This window comes from Macaca fascicularis, chromosome 6 (assembly GCF_037993035.2).
Source record: "Macaca fascicularis isolate 582-1 chromosome 6, T2T-MFA8v1.1".
Classification (NCBI taxonomy): Eukaryota; Metazoa; Chordata; class Mammalia; order Primates; family Cercopithecidae; genus Macaca; species Macaca fascicularis.
In genome coordinates, this window is record NC_088380.1 from 39,346,691 (window position 1) to 39,366,841 (window position 20,151).

General features: G+C 35.8%; 1 protein-coding gene across 7 annotated transcripts in view; it reads right to left on the bottom strand.

Annotated features, from left to right (window-relative positions):
• Positions 1-20,151, bottom strand: part of RICTOR (RPTOR independent companion of MTOR complex 2) — a 128,792-nt gene that overhangs the window by 107,479 nt on the left and 1,162 nt on the right. The window lies entirely within an intron of this gene.

Below are 20,151 nucleotides of genomic sequence, written 5' to 3' on the forward strand. Positions count from 1 at the left end.
TCAGTTAAGAATCACATCCATGCTACTTTCAGCAATTACATTTGTAAGAGTATTCAATTGATTAGATTACATCCAAACACTTTCATGAACCAATTTTTTAAAAAAGACAAATCACTAGCCAAATTTTTTCATAGTTTTTCTCCAATTTATTTTAGGTTATTTCAATGCCCCTGATGCACCTAACCAATAAAACTTTCTCTGGAAAATGCTAACAGTAAAAAATAATACAATTAAATAAGTACTAAATACTCCTCTATTTGCTAAAAGTACAAAATATCCCTCAGTCAACAAACCAAAACAGACATTATTCAATTATACTTGTTATGGCAAATCAGGTTTAAACTCTAGCGTCGGCCCTAGTGCTTCCACGAATACTACCCTGAGGATTATGAACCCTCAGTGTCACTCAGAGGAAAGAGTGTGGTGATTGCTGAGCAATCTCCACCACAGCGGCTCTCATGCATCTGCCAACCGCGAACCATGATTTTATTTTAACAAAGACACACATGCTCAAGCTATAGCCTCTTTAAAAAATATTTAGGATCTAGCACGGTGCCTAGCACAAAAATAAATAAAATATTTATTAAATAAATGTTTATTAAATCCACAGAATTAGAAAGCAAGAATAGGTCAGGCGCAGTGGCTCACGCCTGTAATCCCAGCACTTTGGGAAGACGAGCTGGGTGGATCACTAGGTTAGGAGTTTAAGACCAGCCTGGCCAACATGGTGAAACCCTGTCTCTACTTAAAATACAAAAAATGAGCTGAGCATGGTGGTGGGTGCCTGTAATCCCAGCTACTCGGAAGGCTGAGGCAGGAGAATCACTTGAACCTGGGAGGTGGAGGTTGCAGTGTGCAGAGATCGTGCCACTGCATTCCAGCCTGGGCGACAGTGCAAGATTCTGTCTCAAAGAAAGAAAATAAAACAAAAGAAAAGAGAAAAAAAAAGAAAAGGGGTTAAAAAGGGTTTTAATTTTAACAACTGGCTGAAAATCTAGATGCTAAAGAACAGACTGCAGGGATCACATTCACTTAAAAAAAAAAAGTACAAAGAACATATGAATAAAAGCTGTGAAATGAAAGACAAGAACTTCCCCCAAATCTGCCTATAAGCCATTCTGATTCAGCTCCAAGAAAAAATGATTGTTTCCAAAGCATTCACAGCCCACATATCTTGGTGCTGGATGGGTGGGACGACAGTGGCAGTTACAGTTGAATAAGGGGAAAGACTGACATAAATGAGAGGAAGGGGAGAGCTCATATCCAGAATGAAAATTTATTTGAAATTAAAGTTAACTTCACTCATGCTGCTATTTTCAGTACTTCTACATATTCCCAAGGATACATTCAACATCTAAATTAAAGCACCTAACTGCAACAGCAGCATGAAAGTAGATCAAATGAACAGAATAATTTTTTACAAAGATTATATAAGGCTAAGAAGTCCCTTCTGGGCCTCTTGATTTGTCAGTCTAGCTCAATCATCCATTCAGTCTACATTTTTTGAATAACATGCAACTAACTGGAGGTTCCTGAAGAGCAAGGTCTGATTATCTTGTAACCTCAACCTTCAGAAAAACTGGCAGAATACTCTGTTATATACCCATTAAATACAGCATTTCCACCCACAGTGAAAAGAATTGTTGTTAAAATTAGTAATCAGGCATTACTTGATAACTCAAAAATATTAATTAGGGTTATACATACATCGCTTAATAGGAAATCTATTAATACCACTATCATTTCCACAATGTTTGGTTTTGCTACCTCGTCTTGAAAAACAATACACTACTTCAGTTTCAAGTTATTCAAATGGAATAATCTTGCCTGTCTTGTAACAAAAATGAAAGAATTAATTCATTCACTTATTAATCCAGTTAACATTGATTTAATGACATGTGCTATGGAGTGCCTGCTCCAAGGGCTATAATCTATTGTCCAAAGAGCAGAGTGATTTTTTGAAATTATCTCACCATATCACACTCCTGCCTAAAACCCTCTAATGATTTCCCTTTGCAGTTGTACCACCTTCTCCAAGTTATTACTTGTCTCCCTCTCTCTCCTAATCTCATATTCCTATACTCTCTCTCTCATTCATCAAGCACTAGCCATACTGGTTCTTTCTGGTCTCTCTGATAGTCACATTTTTAAGGCTAGTTTTTCCTTCTACGTGGAAGACTTTCCTCCTTTACATGGTGCCTCCTTGTTAGTCGGTATCAACTAAACATTACTACTTAAGAGAAGCTTTCTCTGACGACCCCCCCCCGGCCATCACTCTTTTTCACATACCTGATTTTACACTATTAAGAGCATTTATCAGTACCTAAAATTCTGCATTCACGTGTTTACTGTCTGTGTTCTCACCACCAGACTATAGGTCTCTCAAAGGTAGCGACTCAACATATTTTTTTCACTGCTGAATCAGTACCCAGCACACAGTAAAGGTCCACAAATATTTGTCTACTGTGATAGAGAGGCAGACATGTGAATAAAATTATACCAATTATAAGAAAGTTAAAATACAATATATTATAAAAGCGCAAATGAAGAAGATGTTCAACTCTGCGAGGGAAGACTGACTTTTTGGAAAACTTTGTTGGTTACAGAGAAGAGAAGAGATTGGAAAAGAACAGAACTAGAATAGGCAGAGTAGTTACGAAGTCAATAGAATCATCAGGAAAGATACTAAGAGCCTGAATAAAGGCACGGCAACAGAAAGGGAAAAAACAAATTTGCAAGTATTTCAGAGATAAAATCATTACCATCTGGTCTCAGATTGGATATGTGGAATAAGGACAAGGAACGAGGTTAAGATGTCTCCTAGGTGTCTTCTTTGGCCCAATTAAAATACTTCTTTTAACCCAGAAAGATTTTTAGAATAATGAGATAATTAGCCAGTTTGAAAGATATTAAGTTTGATGTACTTGACTACATGGTTATGATGTTGAGTAAGCAGCAAAACTGGTCTGGAGTCCTCAAGCTAAAACACAAATTTGATGGTCAATTATTCAGTCAACAAATATTTATCCAGCACTTACTATGTCCCAGGGCTGTTCTAAGCACCAATGATGCAATGGTGAACAAAACAAAGTACTTGTCTCCTCACAAAACTTACATTCCAGGGAGATAAGAAATATGTACCATAATGTCAGTAGTGACAAATGCTATGAAAGAAAAAGCAATAATGCCAGGCACAGTGGCTCATACCCGCAATCCCAGCATTTTGGGGGCCAAGACAGATGGATCACTTGAGTCCAGGATTCAAGACAAGCCTGGGCAATGTGGCAGAACCCTGTCTCTACAAAAAATACCAAAAAAATGTGTCAGGCTTGGTGGCATGTGCCTGTACTCCCAACTACCTGGGGGTGCTGAAGTGACAGGATCACTTGAGTCTGGGAGGTCGAGGCTGCGGTGGGCCATGATTGTGCCACTGCCCTCCAGCCTGGGTGACAAAGCAAGACCCTGTCTCAAAAAAGAAAAGGCAATGAGATTAAAAAAGAAAAAAAAAAAAAAAAGACAAGTGACAGAGAGAGGAGCTACTTCAGATAGAGTGATCAGAGAAGGCCTCACTGATGATAAGGTGACATTTGAACAGAGTTAAACAGAGTGAGGGAGTAAGTAATACAAATATAGGAGGAAAAACAATCCATAAAGAATATGATAAAGTACAAATTTGGGTCGAAGAAAATATGATTAGGAATGACCAGCACAGAAATTATTTCACTAAACACAGTGAATCAGGGGAGAGTTAGGAAATGAGAATGGTAGTAGAGGTAGTCAGGGACTAGATTACAATAGCAGTACTGCATACAGTGGTAATTTATTTAAAACTAATTACCTACCCTGCAAATACCACCTTCCAGTACGTAAAACAGTGCTGAGAAAAGAGCAGGTACTCAATGTATTATTTTCCAATACATGAGTGAGTAAATTAATGAATTAATAACTTCCCAAATTTGAGCCCGATTATATCTGACCATTTCCCAAACTCCAATTCATCCTCGAAGGACAAACCAAACGGCAACTTGAAGGACTAATAATATAAAGGATAACCATAAAGGCCTTACAAACTTTAGCAATCTTCACTAGTAGAATTTTAAAATGTTTTGAACAATAGCAACATCAATGGAACCAACGTCAATGACGTTGGTTCCATTGATCCTGTCCCTTGCAAGAATGCTTAAAAGAAAACAACAACTACTTAGTAAGTATATAATTTCTGGGATGTCTGCTAAATTAATCCATCACTCCATAAACTACATTTAGTAATATTTTAATAATCAAAATATCACTTTAGACAAAGTTCAGATCATGTGGAACAGTCATCAGGTTACTGCACTACTTCAGCTTTATTCTATGGAAAGTCATTTAAAATGGTTGGAAAAAGGAAAATGATGTGTTGGTGTATATAAGAGCAATAAATAATACAATCCTGGTTAAAAATATACATTTACTGCAGTATATCACTCTTAATAGAATCAAGCAATCACTTAAAATTCACCACTAAAAACAAGTATTCTTTTGGTAGCTAATAATCTACACTCAGTTTAAATCTGCTTAGTGAACTAAATAGTCCAGACTCAGAGTCAGCAAGGATCTGTCAAAGTTATATTAAGTGTTCCCATCGTCAGGAAATTCCCAACTCATTGTTTTCCACACTTTCAAAGAGTGTATGCATAAAAATTTAATACACTTCAAGTATTTAAAATAAATTAATACTAATATTTATCAGCATTTAGAAAATGTACTTCATCAGAAACTTCACCTTCTACACTTCAGTATTTTTGTTTCACTTTCATATTTACTTAGTGCTTTTGCATACTAAAATAAGTAAAAATTTTCTTTATTTTAAAAGTCTATGCTAAACAACACACATTGCCAAGTTGCTGTCAGATATTTAATTGATTTCCTACAAAATACTTGGTTTAAATTTCTTGGAGACAAGCACCAAAAGAAAGGCAGTGGAATCTTTTCCTATTCCAGCTCTCACGTCACTATTTCTTAGGGGGGAAAAAAATCACTGAAAACAACAAAAAAATCTAAATGTTAAAACTTATTTTAAATCAAGGAACATAAAAAAGTATGAAGTACAACAAAAGAAAAATATAATTCATCTATATAGCATGTTCTATTTAAAGGGCTGTCTGAAGAAAGGCTAGAAATAGCAAAATAGAAACAGAAAGCAATGAGAGAAACTGAGAAAAACAAGGTAGAATGAGAAACAATCACACAGAGATAGGTTGTTAAGTATCAATGGGATGTTAGATACTCTCAGTCTAATAAAGTTCTAACATATCTATTAGAAAATCCAGGACATTACTTTATAACTTCTCTCTTATGTGAAACCTGGAGTCGTACAACACAGTTCTAATGGTTCATTTTGAGCTCTTAAAATAGAGAATCAGAAAAGATATTTATATATGTATGCTCTTTCACATAGAAGCATCTCTATTTTGTATTCTAACTTTTCTACTTTGATGCACAATTACAATTGCATGTTGTAAATCTAACATATTAACAAATATTGATATTTTCACGTGAGCATATTGTCGAACTGAGGACCAAACAATGTTTATCATCTTCCCTTTTTCTCTGTAGAAATACTAAATTGATTTTGGTAATCATCCCAGAAACACAATTAGGTCAACACAAAACTTCTACTAGATTGCAATTCTAATTTTTTCAACTTTCTAATCTGTAGTTTTGAAGTCTTTATAAGTAATTTGATTATTTTTCATTTAACAGTCATTCAAAAATAAAAATTCACCTATCTAGATATATTATTAACTGGCCAAAACCTGTTCAATGAAAAGGTCAGGCTGAAGACAGAGAAGAGAAATGGAGAAGATTATTTAAAATTTTTAAATTAAGGTGGAATTACTGTAATTACTTCAAACTTTGTCCACTCATATAAACCCACTGCCAATCCTAAGGAATCCATCCACATCATAACATACCTGATACACATGAGCAGACTTAGATTAAAATAACTTTAACTCTCTATATACAACATGGTGATAAGACATAACATCAGATATAAGAAGGCAGATACAAAAGAGTATACACTTACTTATCACCATAGATTAGTTTGGCCTGTTTTTGAACTTTATAAAAAGAGTACATCTACTGCATGAGTACATTTTATAAAGTTCGAAAACAGACTAAAGTAATCTACGGTGATAAATAAGAGTACATACTCTGAGCACTCAAAGATGTACTCATTTAAAAAGTTCAAAAACAGGCTGAACTAATCTATGGCATTAAAGGTCAGGATAGTGCCTTCCTTGGCTGGGGAAGTAGTGCCTGGAAGGAAATAGAATGGGAGCTTCCAGGGTTTTGCAATATTATGTTTCTTGATCTGGGTTCTGATTCCCCATGTGTTCAATTTGTCAAAATTCTCAGAACTGTACATTTATAACAGACTTTTTGGATCTATGCTATCTTTCAATAAAGGAAAATTTTTATATAACATCTACTGTCTTCTCTGTAGCTCTGAAGGTCCTCAACAACTTACCCTTATCCTACAAATCTAATACTAAAATTCTATATTCTTTTTTTTTTCTGTATTAATAGGTTTTATTTATTTCTTTTTTTTCTTTTTTCTTTTTTTTTATTATTATACTTTAAGTTCTAGGGTACATATGCACAACATGCAGGTTTGTTACATATGTATACATGTGCCATGTTGGTGTGGTGTACCCATTAACTCATCATTTACATTAGGTATATTTCCTAACGCTATCCCTCCTCCTGTCCCCTCCCCACATAAAATTCTATATTCTTATGGTTCCTTTCAGGAAAATGTTTCATGTTTTTATTCAAGCCCTATTTTCTCTAGATTTAACTACATTCTACCCATCCAAGGTTGAAACAATCCTCCACTTTCTATGATTTTTTTCTAGCTCATATCAATCTCTCTATTCTCATCTCTTTTGCTTTTATTGACCATACAAATAAGAACACGTATATCTATTTCTTTATATCTATGTGCTAAAACTGTAAAAAATATTTTACAAACATTTCCTTCAATTCTCAAATAAGTGTTATCTCAAAAGGAGATGAAGAAACATGCTCAGAAAAGGCAACTTGTCCAGAGCCCAAAACTTCTCAAAGGCAGGATCAAGATTCAAATCCAGATCTGTCTGGGTCCAATACCATGCTTTTAGTCAATACTAGACTGTCTTCACACCATGCAGTCAGTACCCTATTAGATGTTATTTTGTCCATATTAGCCATATTTTGTAACTTATTAGCTATCTTCATATAATCCTATTATCCATATTACATACATATAAGCCAACTCTCTATCAAGTCATACTTCACCTGTTTGGAACTATGCTATGAGGCAATTACCTATTTGGAAAACCAGTACTCAAATGTAAGCACTCCAAAAAATGACAATAAAAATTCAAAGTATGTATCACCACCAAGTTTATTCACATATCTTATGCACAGCAGGGCCTCTTAATTCTTCATAATCACAACCTATTTATCCTATTTTATGTAAATTAGCATAAGTCCACACTTACAGTTGCCATTCTACAGCACAATAAAAGTAAAAAAAAAAAAATAAAGAATTAAAGCACCACTAAACATAGGGATAATAACTGCATTGTAAAGTGGCAGCCAAAAGTAACGCAGAGGCATATAGGAATCAAAAGAGCAGTGAGGTATTACAGAGGGTAGTAATAAATTGTCTTCAGCCCACCCCCAATACAAAAATCAATATTCATAATGATGACCCTAGCCAAGGAGAAAAAGTTAACATATTTTAACTTTTTCTGAAGTTAATAGCTGGTATTTTCTCAAGTTAGAAAAAAAAAAAACAGGAATCAGCTCTAGAAATAATTGTATCGAAATGGCTACACATTTCAGATCTCAGTTAATAACCTGGTTCCTGGGGGTTCCAAATCAATACTCTACAATACATAGAATACTCATTTAGTCCTAGCCATGTGATTTATCTTCTATGTGATGCTATCTTTGGGAAGACTGCGAAGGGTTAAATGCATGGGTTTTAGAATCAGAAACAAAGAAAGGAGTCTGAACCCCACCTGTCTCTCTCTCATAATACCTATATGACCTTGGGCTAGTTAGGCATCGCCCCACTTTCCTCATCAGTTACACAGGTGTATTAACGCATATTCTCCTAAGTATGCAGGAAGACAATGGGAATTTAAGTAATGTTTTTAACACACTCCCCAACATACATTATTCAAAATATGGAAGCTGCTGCTACTATTTCTTGTGTTCAAAGACAATTAAACATTTACCACTTACAACAATGCTGGACACATAACCAGTACTCAATAAATACTTGGTGAGTGGCATGTGTATAAGAAGAGAAGGGTAACCAGATCTCTTAATAGCATACAGCAGTGTCCAGCCTGATTACATCTACTACTTTTTATTTGCAAAAACTTACCAAATAAAAGAACTAGGACTAACTGCAGAAAGTTATTCTTTCATTAGATTTTTTACTAAATCAATGTAAGAGTTTTATTAACAAACGTAGCTGCTCAACAAAGGAACAAACCATTGTGAATAACCTACCCATGAGTGGAAGGTTTGAGTGATGGTGGATGACAGCTGTCTGATATTGCAGAGAAAATTCCTGCTTTGAGGGGGGTCTACTAATTTCTAAAGTAGCTTCCAAATATTCTTAAAAACAAACATTAGATTTATATATGCACATACGTATCCAAAATTCATACATATTCACACACTCCAGTTGAACACAATATATTTGTTTTAAAGCAGCAATATATTTGTTTTAAAGGTAATTACACTTTTTCTCTGTGGTACTTTTCCAATATAAAAACAATTATTGATGTATGCAAAAAATTCCTCCAGGAATCAAAAATCAAGTAGAGTTTTTTAGTAAAACAAAGTAACTGTTAAAAGAAACAATGCATAGCAAAAGGCAACTGCCACAGTTTACCCGAATCTCTTAATCATCTCCTTTTAATTTTGATATGAAGAACAATCAGAATCCTTTCAAATATATAACTTGTTTCATTCTGCTAGGTAAAACAATAATATATACTTGTGTATTCAAAACAATGTTGAAACATGACCATGAAACAACAAACTTTCCCATGAGAAAAAAGACAATGTTAAGGTTCTTATTAAAATAAGGTGGTTTAAAAAATAAATTAATTAAATAAATTAATTAATTAAATTAAATAAGGTGGTTTAAGTATTTTAAAAACTATTCCAACCTAAAATTTAACTCACTACAAATTATTATGTCATGTAAGAATTATTCTTATATAACATATGAAACCTTATATGACATAAGAATTAATCTGGCCTGCTTTGTACTGTTATGCCATTCGAAAACACCACTGAAAGTTATAGCTAACAGTAATAAGTCACTCTAAATAAACAAGGTAGGAAATAGCTTAGTATTCAAACATCCATTATTATAATTTTATACTAATACATGTGATAGATATGATTAAAAACTTACAACACATACACTGAACAAACAGTTTCACAATATTCCACCTGCTACCTGGTTACTTATCCAGAAACTACCACATAGCTAAATGTTAAGAGTTCACAGCTCACCTACCTCAAAAGGTGTTTCCAACCACTGGAGTCTCTCCCTGCAACTCCATTCCCCTCAGAGTTTTTCAGTTTTCCTTTTTTTTTCTTCTTGAGGGAGGGGAGTGGTGGTGATGGTAGTGTGGTGAATATTAGAAAGTGCATTATAGAATTATGAGTGGAAAAAAAGTGCAATTAAAAATTTTAGTATATGAGGGTCGAACACTAAGCATGGAAATAATTAGCAATACTATTTTAAGATGTGATTTGAAGTATGAAACTACTGACAAAAATATGTATGTGCACACAGCTAAAACAGCTAAATACACTTTTATCTGACAAGCTGTTGCTTCTTAGTAACTAAATTACTTGGCAACCTTCTTTGTTTATAGCTTCTATGTCTCTTCATTCTCTATTCATTATAAAAAACACATGAAATTTCACTGGATTCAATGCAAGATGACTAAAATCCCTGAAGTCCTGTTTTGCTGCTATAATAATGCAATAATTTCCACAAACACTATTTATCCTGTACCTAAATCACTAGAGAGCTGGGTAGGGTGTCTGAATTTGGCAATGAAACATTCTGTGGTTCTCAGGATAATCTTCATTTCAAATATTCTGACTGTCAGGTTACATGTTTAAATTTTGAGATCAGAAAATCTGGTGATTTTAGTGTAGAACAAAACAAAAACACCACCCACCCCATTTATATCCTCTATTTCCAGACTGCATACTTCTAGAAATAAGTTTGATAAATTTACAAAGGCCTTTGAACATACATACTCCTTCCATTAAACAGTATTACTGAAGGTGCGAGACATATGCACTACAAAACAATGGAAGAAAAATATTACTAATTATTTATGCTGGAGTCTGGAATGCAGACATTTATAGACTCATAGTCACAAGTACACACAAACAATTAGTATTTCACAGTGTGCCCCAAATCTTTCAGTCCGGCAGTACCTTCTAAGGCCAGAAGAGCCTGTCTGTAATGTAATCATTCTTCAACAGTTAAGGAATTTATATACAGGAATACAAAACTTATCGCTAACTTTTTCTCAACATTATCTTGAAATACTAAATAATGTACCAGGAAAATGTTCATTCAAAAAATTAAGTTATAAGTTTTAAAACCCTGGTGCAGAGCTCCACCTATTTGAACGCTACTCTTTTATGCAAAAGTCTTACAAGTGTCATTATATCCTCACTTCTAAGAGATCTTCCTTCTAGGTCATTCCTTACTGATCTCCCATTTTTTCTGAATTCCTCTAGCTATCAGAGTCCCTTACAAAGATAACTGGCATGTGCTTCAAATACTACTGTCTTTTAACTGTACACTGATATAGCTATATCCCAACAGAAACTCCCTGAAGGAAGATATATGCCTTCCTCAATCACAACAGTATTAACTAACCCATGTGATCATAAAATATATATATAAATACAATTAACCCATGTCATCAAAACTATACTGGTTGACATTAATAAAATCATTACAAATCCAAATTAACACAATGGGGTAAAAAAAAAAAAAAAAAAAAAAAGGAAAAGTAATTGAAGGAGCCAGATTCTTGAAAATCCAGGTAATTAAGGTTAAAAAAATGTTTTCTGTATTTCTTACCAACATCTTTAACAGGATATGTTTAAAGCGTCAGAATATCCTCAATTTTATATTTTATATAAATTTCATCATTCCAGGTACATTGCTCAGTTTATGCAATCTGGCTGGAAGCCTCTAAAAGAGGAATATGAAGAATATACTTATATTTATTATCTTTCAACCCTATTACTTTGGGTATATGAATTTTATACATATTAGTTTTACATAATTATTTTCAATTTACTTTTATGTCTGTGTAATTTTATAACTACATTTGTTGTACAGACATAATTTTTAAGGAGCCATTCAACTTTAACCTGGCCACTGTAACAAAAAAACCACAAATAACAGTATCTGTATATGACCCAAAAAGCATTAAGTCAACTTCAATTATTCATACAGATTATCTAACAAATATTTTAATCTGTTTATGTTCTTCCACTAACAGTATTTGCTTAGGAAACAAAAATCTGTGCTAATAATTCAAATAAAATGTAGAAGAAAATATACATCAATCTATTGTGGGAGAGAAAGGAACATAAAATATTTTCTCACCAATATAAATATTTTAGATTATATATTTAGCATTCTTCTACCATTATTCATCTTTTTAAGGCAGGTAATTGAGAATGGACTGTATTTAATAGCTTGGTGACAGAGGCACAGATATACAGGCAAGCAAATCATTCGCTCACCCCACTGAGATTTTTGCAGTCTTACTCTTGGTAGCCTGACACCTGGAAGCAGGAGGAGGCAGCAAGTCACTGCAGGTTGATCATTAAAAGGAAATTGAGAGTTGACTGTAATTTAAGTTTAAAGTGCTATGAAATACCACCACTCCTACATGTATTCATTATTGTTTGTGGGAATACTACTCACAGTGATTTAATAAGGCTACAAATGCTTTCTTTTTAACCTTTTCAATATTCCAGGTCTGTAGTGATATGTGAGAATTACAAAGATAAAAGGCTAAAGTGCTACAAGTATAAAGTAGTATGCATTTTAGAGGTGAGGAGATAGAAGCCCAGATAGGTAAAACAGCATGCCACATCTTCCTCAGATTAAAGTAGAACCTCGTTCTCTGGACTTCAACTTCGATACAACAGTCTAGCATCCCCTTCAATTCAAAACTCTTCTTTTGGCTTACGTATCAGGCCATTCTTGCATTCTTACAAAGAAACACCTAGGACTGGGTAATTTATAAGAAATGAGGTTTAATTGGCTATCATTTCTGCAGCCTATACAGGAAGCAAGGCACCAGTACTTGCTTCTGGGGTGGCCTCAGGGAGCTTCTACTCATAGCAAAGACAAAGTGTGTGCAGGCATCTCACATAGCAGAGCAGTAGCAAGAGAGAGCTGGGGGGAGGAGTCACACTCTTTTAAATAACCGGATTTTGTGAAAACTTACTATCACAAAGATAGCACCAAGCCATGAAGGATCCACTCCCATGACCCAAACACCTCCCACCATGCCCCATCTCCAGCATTGGAGATTACAATTCAAGATGAGATTTGGGTGGGGACAAATATCCAAACTATATCATTCTGCCCATGGCCCCTCCCAAATCTCATGTCCTCCTCACAATGCAAAATATACTCATGCCTTCCCAACAGTCTCCCAAAGTCTTAACTCATTCCAGCATCAACTACAAAGTCCACAGTCTCATCTGAAACAAGGCAAGTCCCTTCCACTTATGAGGCTGTAAAGTCACAAACAAGTTATTTACTCCCAAGATACAACGGGGATATAGGCATTGGATAAACACTGCCATTTCAAAAAGGAGAAATCAACCAAAAGAAAGGGGCTACAAGCCCCATGCAAGTTCAAACCCCAGCAGGGCAGTCATTAAATCTTAAAGCTCCAAAATAATGTCTTTTGACTCTGTGTTCTACATTCAAGGCACACTGCTGCAAAGGGTAGGCTCCCAGGGCTTTGGGCAGCTTTGCCCTGTGGCTTTGCAAGCTTGCCCCAGGAATGCTCTCACAAGTTTTAGTTGAACGCCTGTGGCTTCTCCGGGTAGAGCACGCAAACTGCCAGTCAAGCTACCATTCTGTGGTCTGGAGGATGGTAGGCCCCTTCTCACAGCTCCATTAGGCAGTGCCCCACTGGGGACTCTGGGGGGCTCCAACGCCACATTTCCCCTTGGCCCCACCCTAATAGAGATTCTCTGTGACGGCTCCATCCCTGCAGCAGGCTTCTGCCTAGACATCCAGGCTTTCTCATACATCCTCTGAAATCTAGGCAGAGGCTCCCAAGCCTCAATTCTTGCATTCTGTGCACCTGCAGGCTTAATACCATGTGGAAGCCATCAAGTCTTATGCCTTGCACCCTTTGAAGTAGCAGCCCGAACTGTACCTGGGCCCCTTTGAGCAAGGCTGGAAGACTGAGTGGCTGGGATGCAGGGAGCAGTTGTCTTGAGGCTGTGCAAGGCAGCGAGCACCGAGCACCGGCCGGGCCCAGGCACACAAAACCATTCTTTCTTCCTAGGCCTCTGGGCTTACGATGAGAGGGGCTGCTGTCAAGGTCTCTAAAATGCCTTGAAGGCCTTTTCTCCAATGTCATGGGTATCAGCACTTTGGCATCCATTTAATTATGCAAATATCTCTAGCAAGTGGTTGCTCTACAGCCTGCCTGAATTCCTCCCCTGAAAAAGCTTTTTCTTTGCCACATGGCTAGGCTGCAAATTTTCCAAACCTTTATGTACTGCTTCCTGTTTAAAAATAAGTTCCAACTTTAAGTCATTTCTTTGCTCCTACATCTGAGCATGGGCTGTTAGCAGCATCCAGGACACATCTTGAACATTTTGCTGCTTAGACATTTCTTCTGCCAGATACCAGAGGTCATCACTCTTAAGTTCAAACTTCCACAGGTCCCTACAGCATGAAGAGAATGCAGCCAAATGCTTTGCTAAAGCATAATGAGGGTGACCTTTGCTCCAGTTCCTACTAAGTTCTTCATTTCCACCTGACACCTCATCATCATAGACTTCATTGTCCGTACCACTACCAGCATTTTGATCACAACCATTCAACTAGTCTCTAAGAAGTTCCAAACTTTCCCTCATTTTTCTGTCTTCTTCTGAGTCCTCCAAACTCTTCCAACCTCTGCCTGTTACCCAGTTTCAAAGCTGTTTCCATATTTTCAGGTATCTTTAGAGCAGTGCTCCACTCCCACTTACCAATTTTCTGTAATAGGCTGTTCTTGCACTGCTATAAAGAAATATCTGAGACTGGGTAATTTAAAAGAAAAGAAATTTAATTGGCTATTGGTTCTGTAGGCTATACAGGCAGCACGGTGCCAGCATCTGCTTCTAGGGAGGCCCCGGGGCGCTTTTCCTCAAGATGGAAGGTGAAGCACAAGTAGGCATCTGACATGGTAAAGTGGGAGTGAGAAAGAGTAAGAGGGCCACACACTTTTAAACAATGAGATCTTGCTAGAACTCACTATCACAAAAACACCACCAAGCCATGAGGGATCCACTCCCATGGCCCAAACACCTCCCACCAAGCCCCACCTCCAGCACTGGGGATTACAATTCAACATGAGATTTGGGTGGGGACAAATATCCAAACTGTTTTAGCTTAAGGGATCACAATCTTCTCTCTTCTCTTCTGTTGACTCCTTTCTTCTTATTGATTCCTACCCTATGATATACACCCTCATCATCTTATCTATCCTCAAACATTCAAATCTTAAGCTCTTTCTCCATTTATATCCCCTTTCTCAACCTCTTATACACAGAGCAATCAGATCAGAAATTCAGAACAACTAAAACCTCCATTCTAGTATTTTCTGCCACCTTTTACATATTTATATAATCACCTGAAATTCAAGGTGCAAAGCTGAACTCATTATCATCCTTCCCCAAATGACTTCTCCATTTTACGGCACCACCAATTTCATTGTCCCTCAGGACAGCAAACCTAAAGCACGCTTTTCCTTCTAATCTCCTTAATACTGTACTATTCCTTTTCCCATGTCTCTCACTCCCTTTTTCCAGTCAATTAATGCTTCAGTGATTATGTGATAGATGCTGGGGGAAGGAGATGTTAAAAATGGGTAAAACAGGACTCCTGCCCTCAAGAAGCTAAAGATCTAGTGAAGGGGGAAGAAACTGGACAAAGAGATAAAGTAAGACAATGGTAAGTGCAATTCAGAAAAGAATAAAATAAAGATGTAAAAAAGTAGAGAAGGAAGCAATAAATTCCCACTGGGATAAGGAAGGATCTCCAGAAGTGGCATGTGACCTCAACCTTAAAGAATTAGGACTTCTATAGATAAACTGTGCTGGAAATGTAATTCAAGGCAAAGGAAATACCTATGCAAGGTCAAGCAAATGTGAAACTGCATGCCATGTTCAAGGAATAGCAAACATTCTTCTTTGACTAAAAGATTCTCAAGTAGGGGCATACAGTCTCCACAGAGAAAGAAGAGGAATGGAGGTTGGTGCTTTAAATTGGGAAACTCTCCCCCAATCCTCTGAGAAGGACTGTGTGTAAAAAGTGAACTATGCAAAGAGGCAGATATATTGACATGTGTACGGTTAAAACAGTACAGAAGAAAACCATATGGGAATAAATCAAAAAAGGCCTTGAATGCCAAGCTAAAGAAATGTGGACTGTATTTTGTGAGCAACGATTAGCCTAGAAAATGTGTGCATGTGTTTTGTTTTGTTTTTTCATTTAAGAGAAAAACAAGATCAAATCTAGATTTCTGGGAAATAATCCTGGCAGCCATACAGTAGACCGAGTGAAAAAAGGTGAGAAGATGTTACTGTCACATGATGACATAATAGGATATGAACTGACAATGGGAACAGGAGAGACTGAATTCAATAACTATTTCAAAAGCAAATCAGAGGAGTTTAGCAACACAACAAAGGATAAGCAGTGGATCTTTAGCTTGAATAACAGAGGATGGCAGAAATACCTAGAATGTGAAAAGCGGGCACACTTTGGGGTGCAAAGTTTTACACATCACAACTCTGAGATGATTACCAGACACATACCAGCCACTCACTAAGCCCTGTGACACTGGTTAAGTTACTTATCTGAGTTTTGGTCCTTCAAAATTTCAAAGCCTGTATTCTCAACTGTAAAGCAAGGATAATAAGTGTAGCTAAAACATATATTAAGTAAAATAATGAAATCAGTGCCTGGCACAAAGCTAGTATTATAGTAATAGTATTTATAATAGCAGAATGTGGAACTTAAAAATGCCCACAAATTTTGCAAGAGGTTACTAGCATCTTTTAAGAAATTATTTTCAGTACAGAGGGAGAGTTTTGCTTACAAGAGTTTAGTGGTTAAGCAATAAAGTTGTGGAGTGAAGACAAGCTATTCTGTCTGTAGAGCCTTCATAAAAAAAAGTTTTGTAATATTGCCATCACTCCGTATCTCACAATTTCAGCCCATGACTAGCATAGTTACCTGGTCCATGTGAAGAACATAATAATTGCTTGCTGAACATGAGAAAACTAAGCCAACTGGAAGGGAGAAATGAAGAGAAGATCTTAGTTCTACAAACAATCTTGAGGAAACAGTATTAGAAGCATAAAAGTTTTTTCAAGTTACCCTTGGAAAGGAATAGAAATGCTTTATTCTCTGAATCAGAGTAAAGACAGTAAGTCTGGGGAGACAATTGAGGAATTCACACTGGATGGGCAGCCTCTACCTTTTTTATAAGGAAATAAAGTTCACTGCATAGAGTGGGGGGACTACGAAATCAGTCTGAAATCTGGAGAAAGCAAATTAGATAATTCTTCCATTTTAATATGTATTTGACTTCATTTCTGTAGCCAACACCATGGTCCCGTCTTCTATCATGTCAGATTATATCAGCAGCACCCTAGGCAGCTCCTCTGCTTCCTAACTTTCCCCTTCCCAGGGTATAGTATATTCTCAAGGGAGCACATATTTCCTTCTACTATGTTCACCATTATTCTTTTAAGATTTTAACCTCTCTATGAGACTTCTCTGATCCTTTTACCCATCAGACAGTTAATCATTCTCTCCTCTGACTACTGTCGCATTACCTTTGTTTCCTATATAGTTTGATCACTTAATTTATTTTTCCATCTGCAATCATTTCCTTACATATTCCAATGAACCTCTTAAAAGGGGGAAACAGTTTCCTCATTTTTATTCTTCCAGCAGTTAATTCAGCATCTGGTATATAACAGATGTTCAGTCAATGTCCATTTTGTCTAACTGAACGATTAAACAAATGAGTAAACTCCTAACTAGAAGAAATTAGAAAATAAAAAGAGTTCAAATCTACATCATTTCGGATAACCTTTCTACTTTTCTAGGTATTAAACGGCAACCAAAACAGTTTTTTAGTTCTTAGTGGAAATGTAAAGGGGTTAATCAAAAATTGTAAAACTCAACTGTACTTTTAAATAAATTATATTCTAATAATTATATTTGAACTAGTGTGTCCATGTTCTGGGAATTCACTTTGAACACAATAATTAAAGTAAACCAGGAGGGGTTTACCCAGGAAGAACACTGTATCTTTCCAAGTGATTCAGTACCAGTAAGAGATGCACTACTGGACTGAAATGACAGTCTATCCTTGCATTACGAATTGCAAGAGGAAGCATTTGGGCTTCAAAATACATTTTGGCATGCATTATAGACAGTATTTAATAACATCATTAGCAAATATTGGGGACTTTCACAAATTAAGCAGTCGTCTGAACAAAACTGAAAGCAACAATTAACCAATACAATGACTGTAAAATCTACTATAATGAAGTTCCTAAACTAGATAAAAAATAATCCATCAACAATTTTTAACTGAGGTGCTCTATGTATGAACCACAGCACTAACACTGGTACCAAAACCAATGAAACTTAGAATTCTTCTGAGCCTCAAGAAGCTTGCAAAGCTAGCCAAGTCATTATTAAAATAGTATGAAATTTCCTGGTGTCAGGGAGAAAAACTCTAAGATTCTATGAAATACAGTATCACATTTTATCCGAAGTGAATATAAAAGATTGCACTTCACTTAATTTATTGGAAATGACACAGATTACTTTACAGTTGCTGTATTCAAGAACTCAACTTCAGATAGACTATGCCCAATTAGTACAACAGTATGTTTCAAAAAAAGAAGCTCGAATACCATAATTCCTTATTAACAAGTTTATAATTCTCAAAACAACTGTTTGAAGTATTTTTAATGTGAGTTTTACAATTCTGATTTCACAATGTAGGAAGGCAACTAATGTTAAATATCACAAAGTATCCGGTCTTATGCCAAGTATTTTAATTAAGAACTAACTCATTTACTTTTCACATTCTTAACTCTTTGAAGTTATCTCTTCTTTTAAAAATGAAGAAATCAGGAGTAAAGCAAGGTCAAATAACTTGCCCCAAATCACCCAACTATTAAATCTCACAGCTGAGGTTACAACCCAGAATGATTTGACTTTATAGTCAACTCTCTTCTCACTACATATTGATGGCTCCTTTAGGGATTACAATGACCATGACCTCTATTTTACAATGAGCTGTATTAGGTATATACACAATGAATCTCTAAAAGATTAAATTAAAACAATAAGAATAAAAGCAAACACTGCCTTGGCATTAAACAAAAAAATTTTTGGTTGCCCAAACTATGTTTTTACATACTGTAATCTAATCCACAAACAGCTGCCCTTCAGCTGCAACCCAAACTGCCTCACAGTTCTCAAATTATTACTAAACTTTAATTCCTCATGAATTTTCTTCAAGCCTTCTTTGAACAACGAAATGTTTGTCACAACAGCAACTTTTTAAAACAATAGTATCACTATAAAATGACTAATTCAGATTAATTCTAAACTTCCTTATGATTTAGAAATACAGATCTCATATAATCTCTCACTCTTTATTTTTGCAATCAGTTTTAAATGGCTGTGTATATTTTATTCCAAACTGAAGTACATTTTGTCAGGGCAAGCCGAAACAGCATTTTCTGCACTATTTATATTAACCTGGAAACACCTATGGACATAGGTGCTTACTAAATTCTGTTAATATAGCATTTTAAATAGTAAACAGAGTTACCTGTGTGCCTCAGTAAAACTGGAGTAAACCAAAATTATCAAAACAGATACGTACCTAAGCTCTTCCACAACTCAACATTTTGATACCAAGCAGAGAAACCACTATACACATGAGCTCGACGAACTCAATTTAAAATACAACTATATTATTTCCGGCACCACATCTAAGCAGGTTTTTAATGCACAAGCTAAACTCAAATTTATTAAGTGCCCCTTTCGCCTTCATCCAAAACACATATGCCTGTATATAAATTAAATCACTCAACTAATTACATCTTTTACAGACCTGAAATTGTAGAAATTATGCTTGTTAGGAAGTTTACCAGTAAATCTATTTTACATAGATTTTTCACATGTATGTTATAGCCAAGTTTTCAAACAGTTGCACAGGAGTAAATAGCTTTACGTCTTTCTGTACTAATTCTCAAAACCGATCTGCTGAAAAAAATGTTGGAAATCAGTGCACTGATAATCTAATTAGTAGGCATTTCCAAGACTTAAGTTCTATTATATTGTATTATATTTTATAAACTGGCTTGTAAAGGGACCTAGTTCCCCCAAAACTAAGTCCCTGAACTTTCAGAATAAAATACTAAGTTATAAAAATGTACTCTTGTAGCTAAGTGAAAGCTGACCACTCAGTTTATAAAACAGTGATCTTACACTGTGATATGCAAAATAAAACAAATTAGAAAATGCACTACGCTTTCACTCTCGCCTTAGCCAACAAGGAGCCCAGGTTTAACAAATTACTGTAGATAACAGTCATTACGTCAGGTACGACATAGCGTAAAAAACTGATCTCATACAGAATGTCTACAACAAGTTTTTTTTGTTTGTTTACTTCCTAAGGTGTTTCATAGATCTCAGAAACCGATTCTGTACAGCTGAACCGGGTTACACTCCAAGCTACAGCCCGTGTGAAATATGACTTCGTC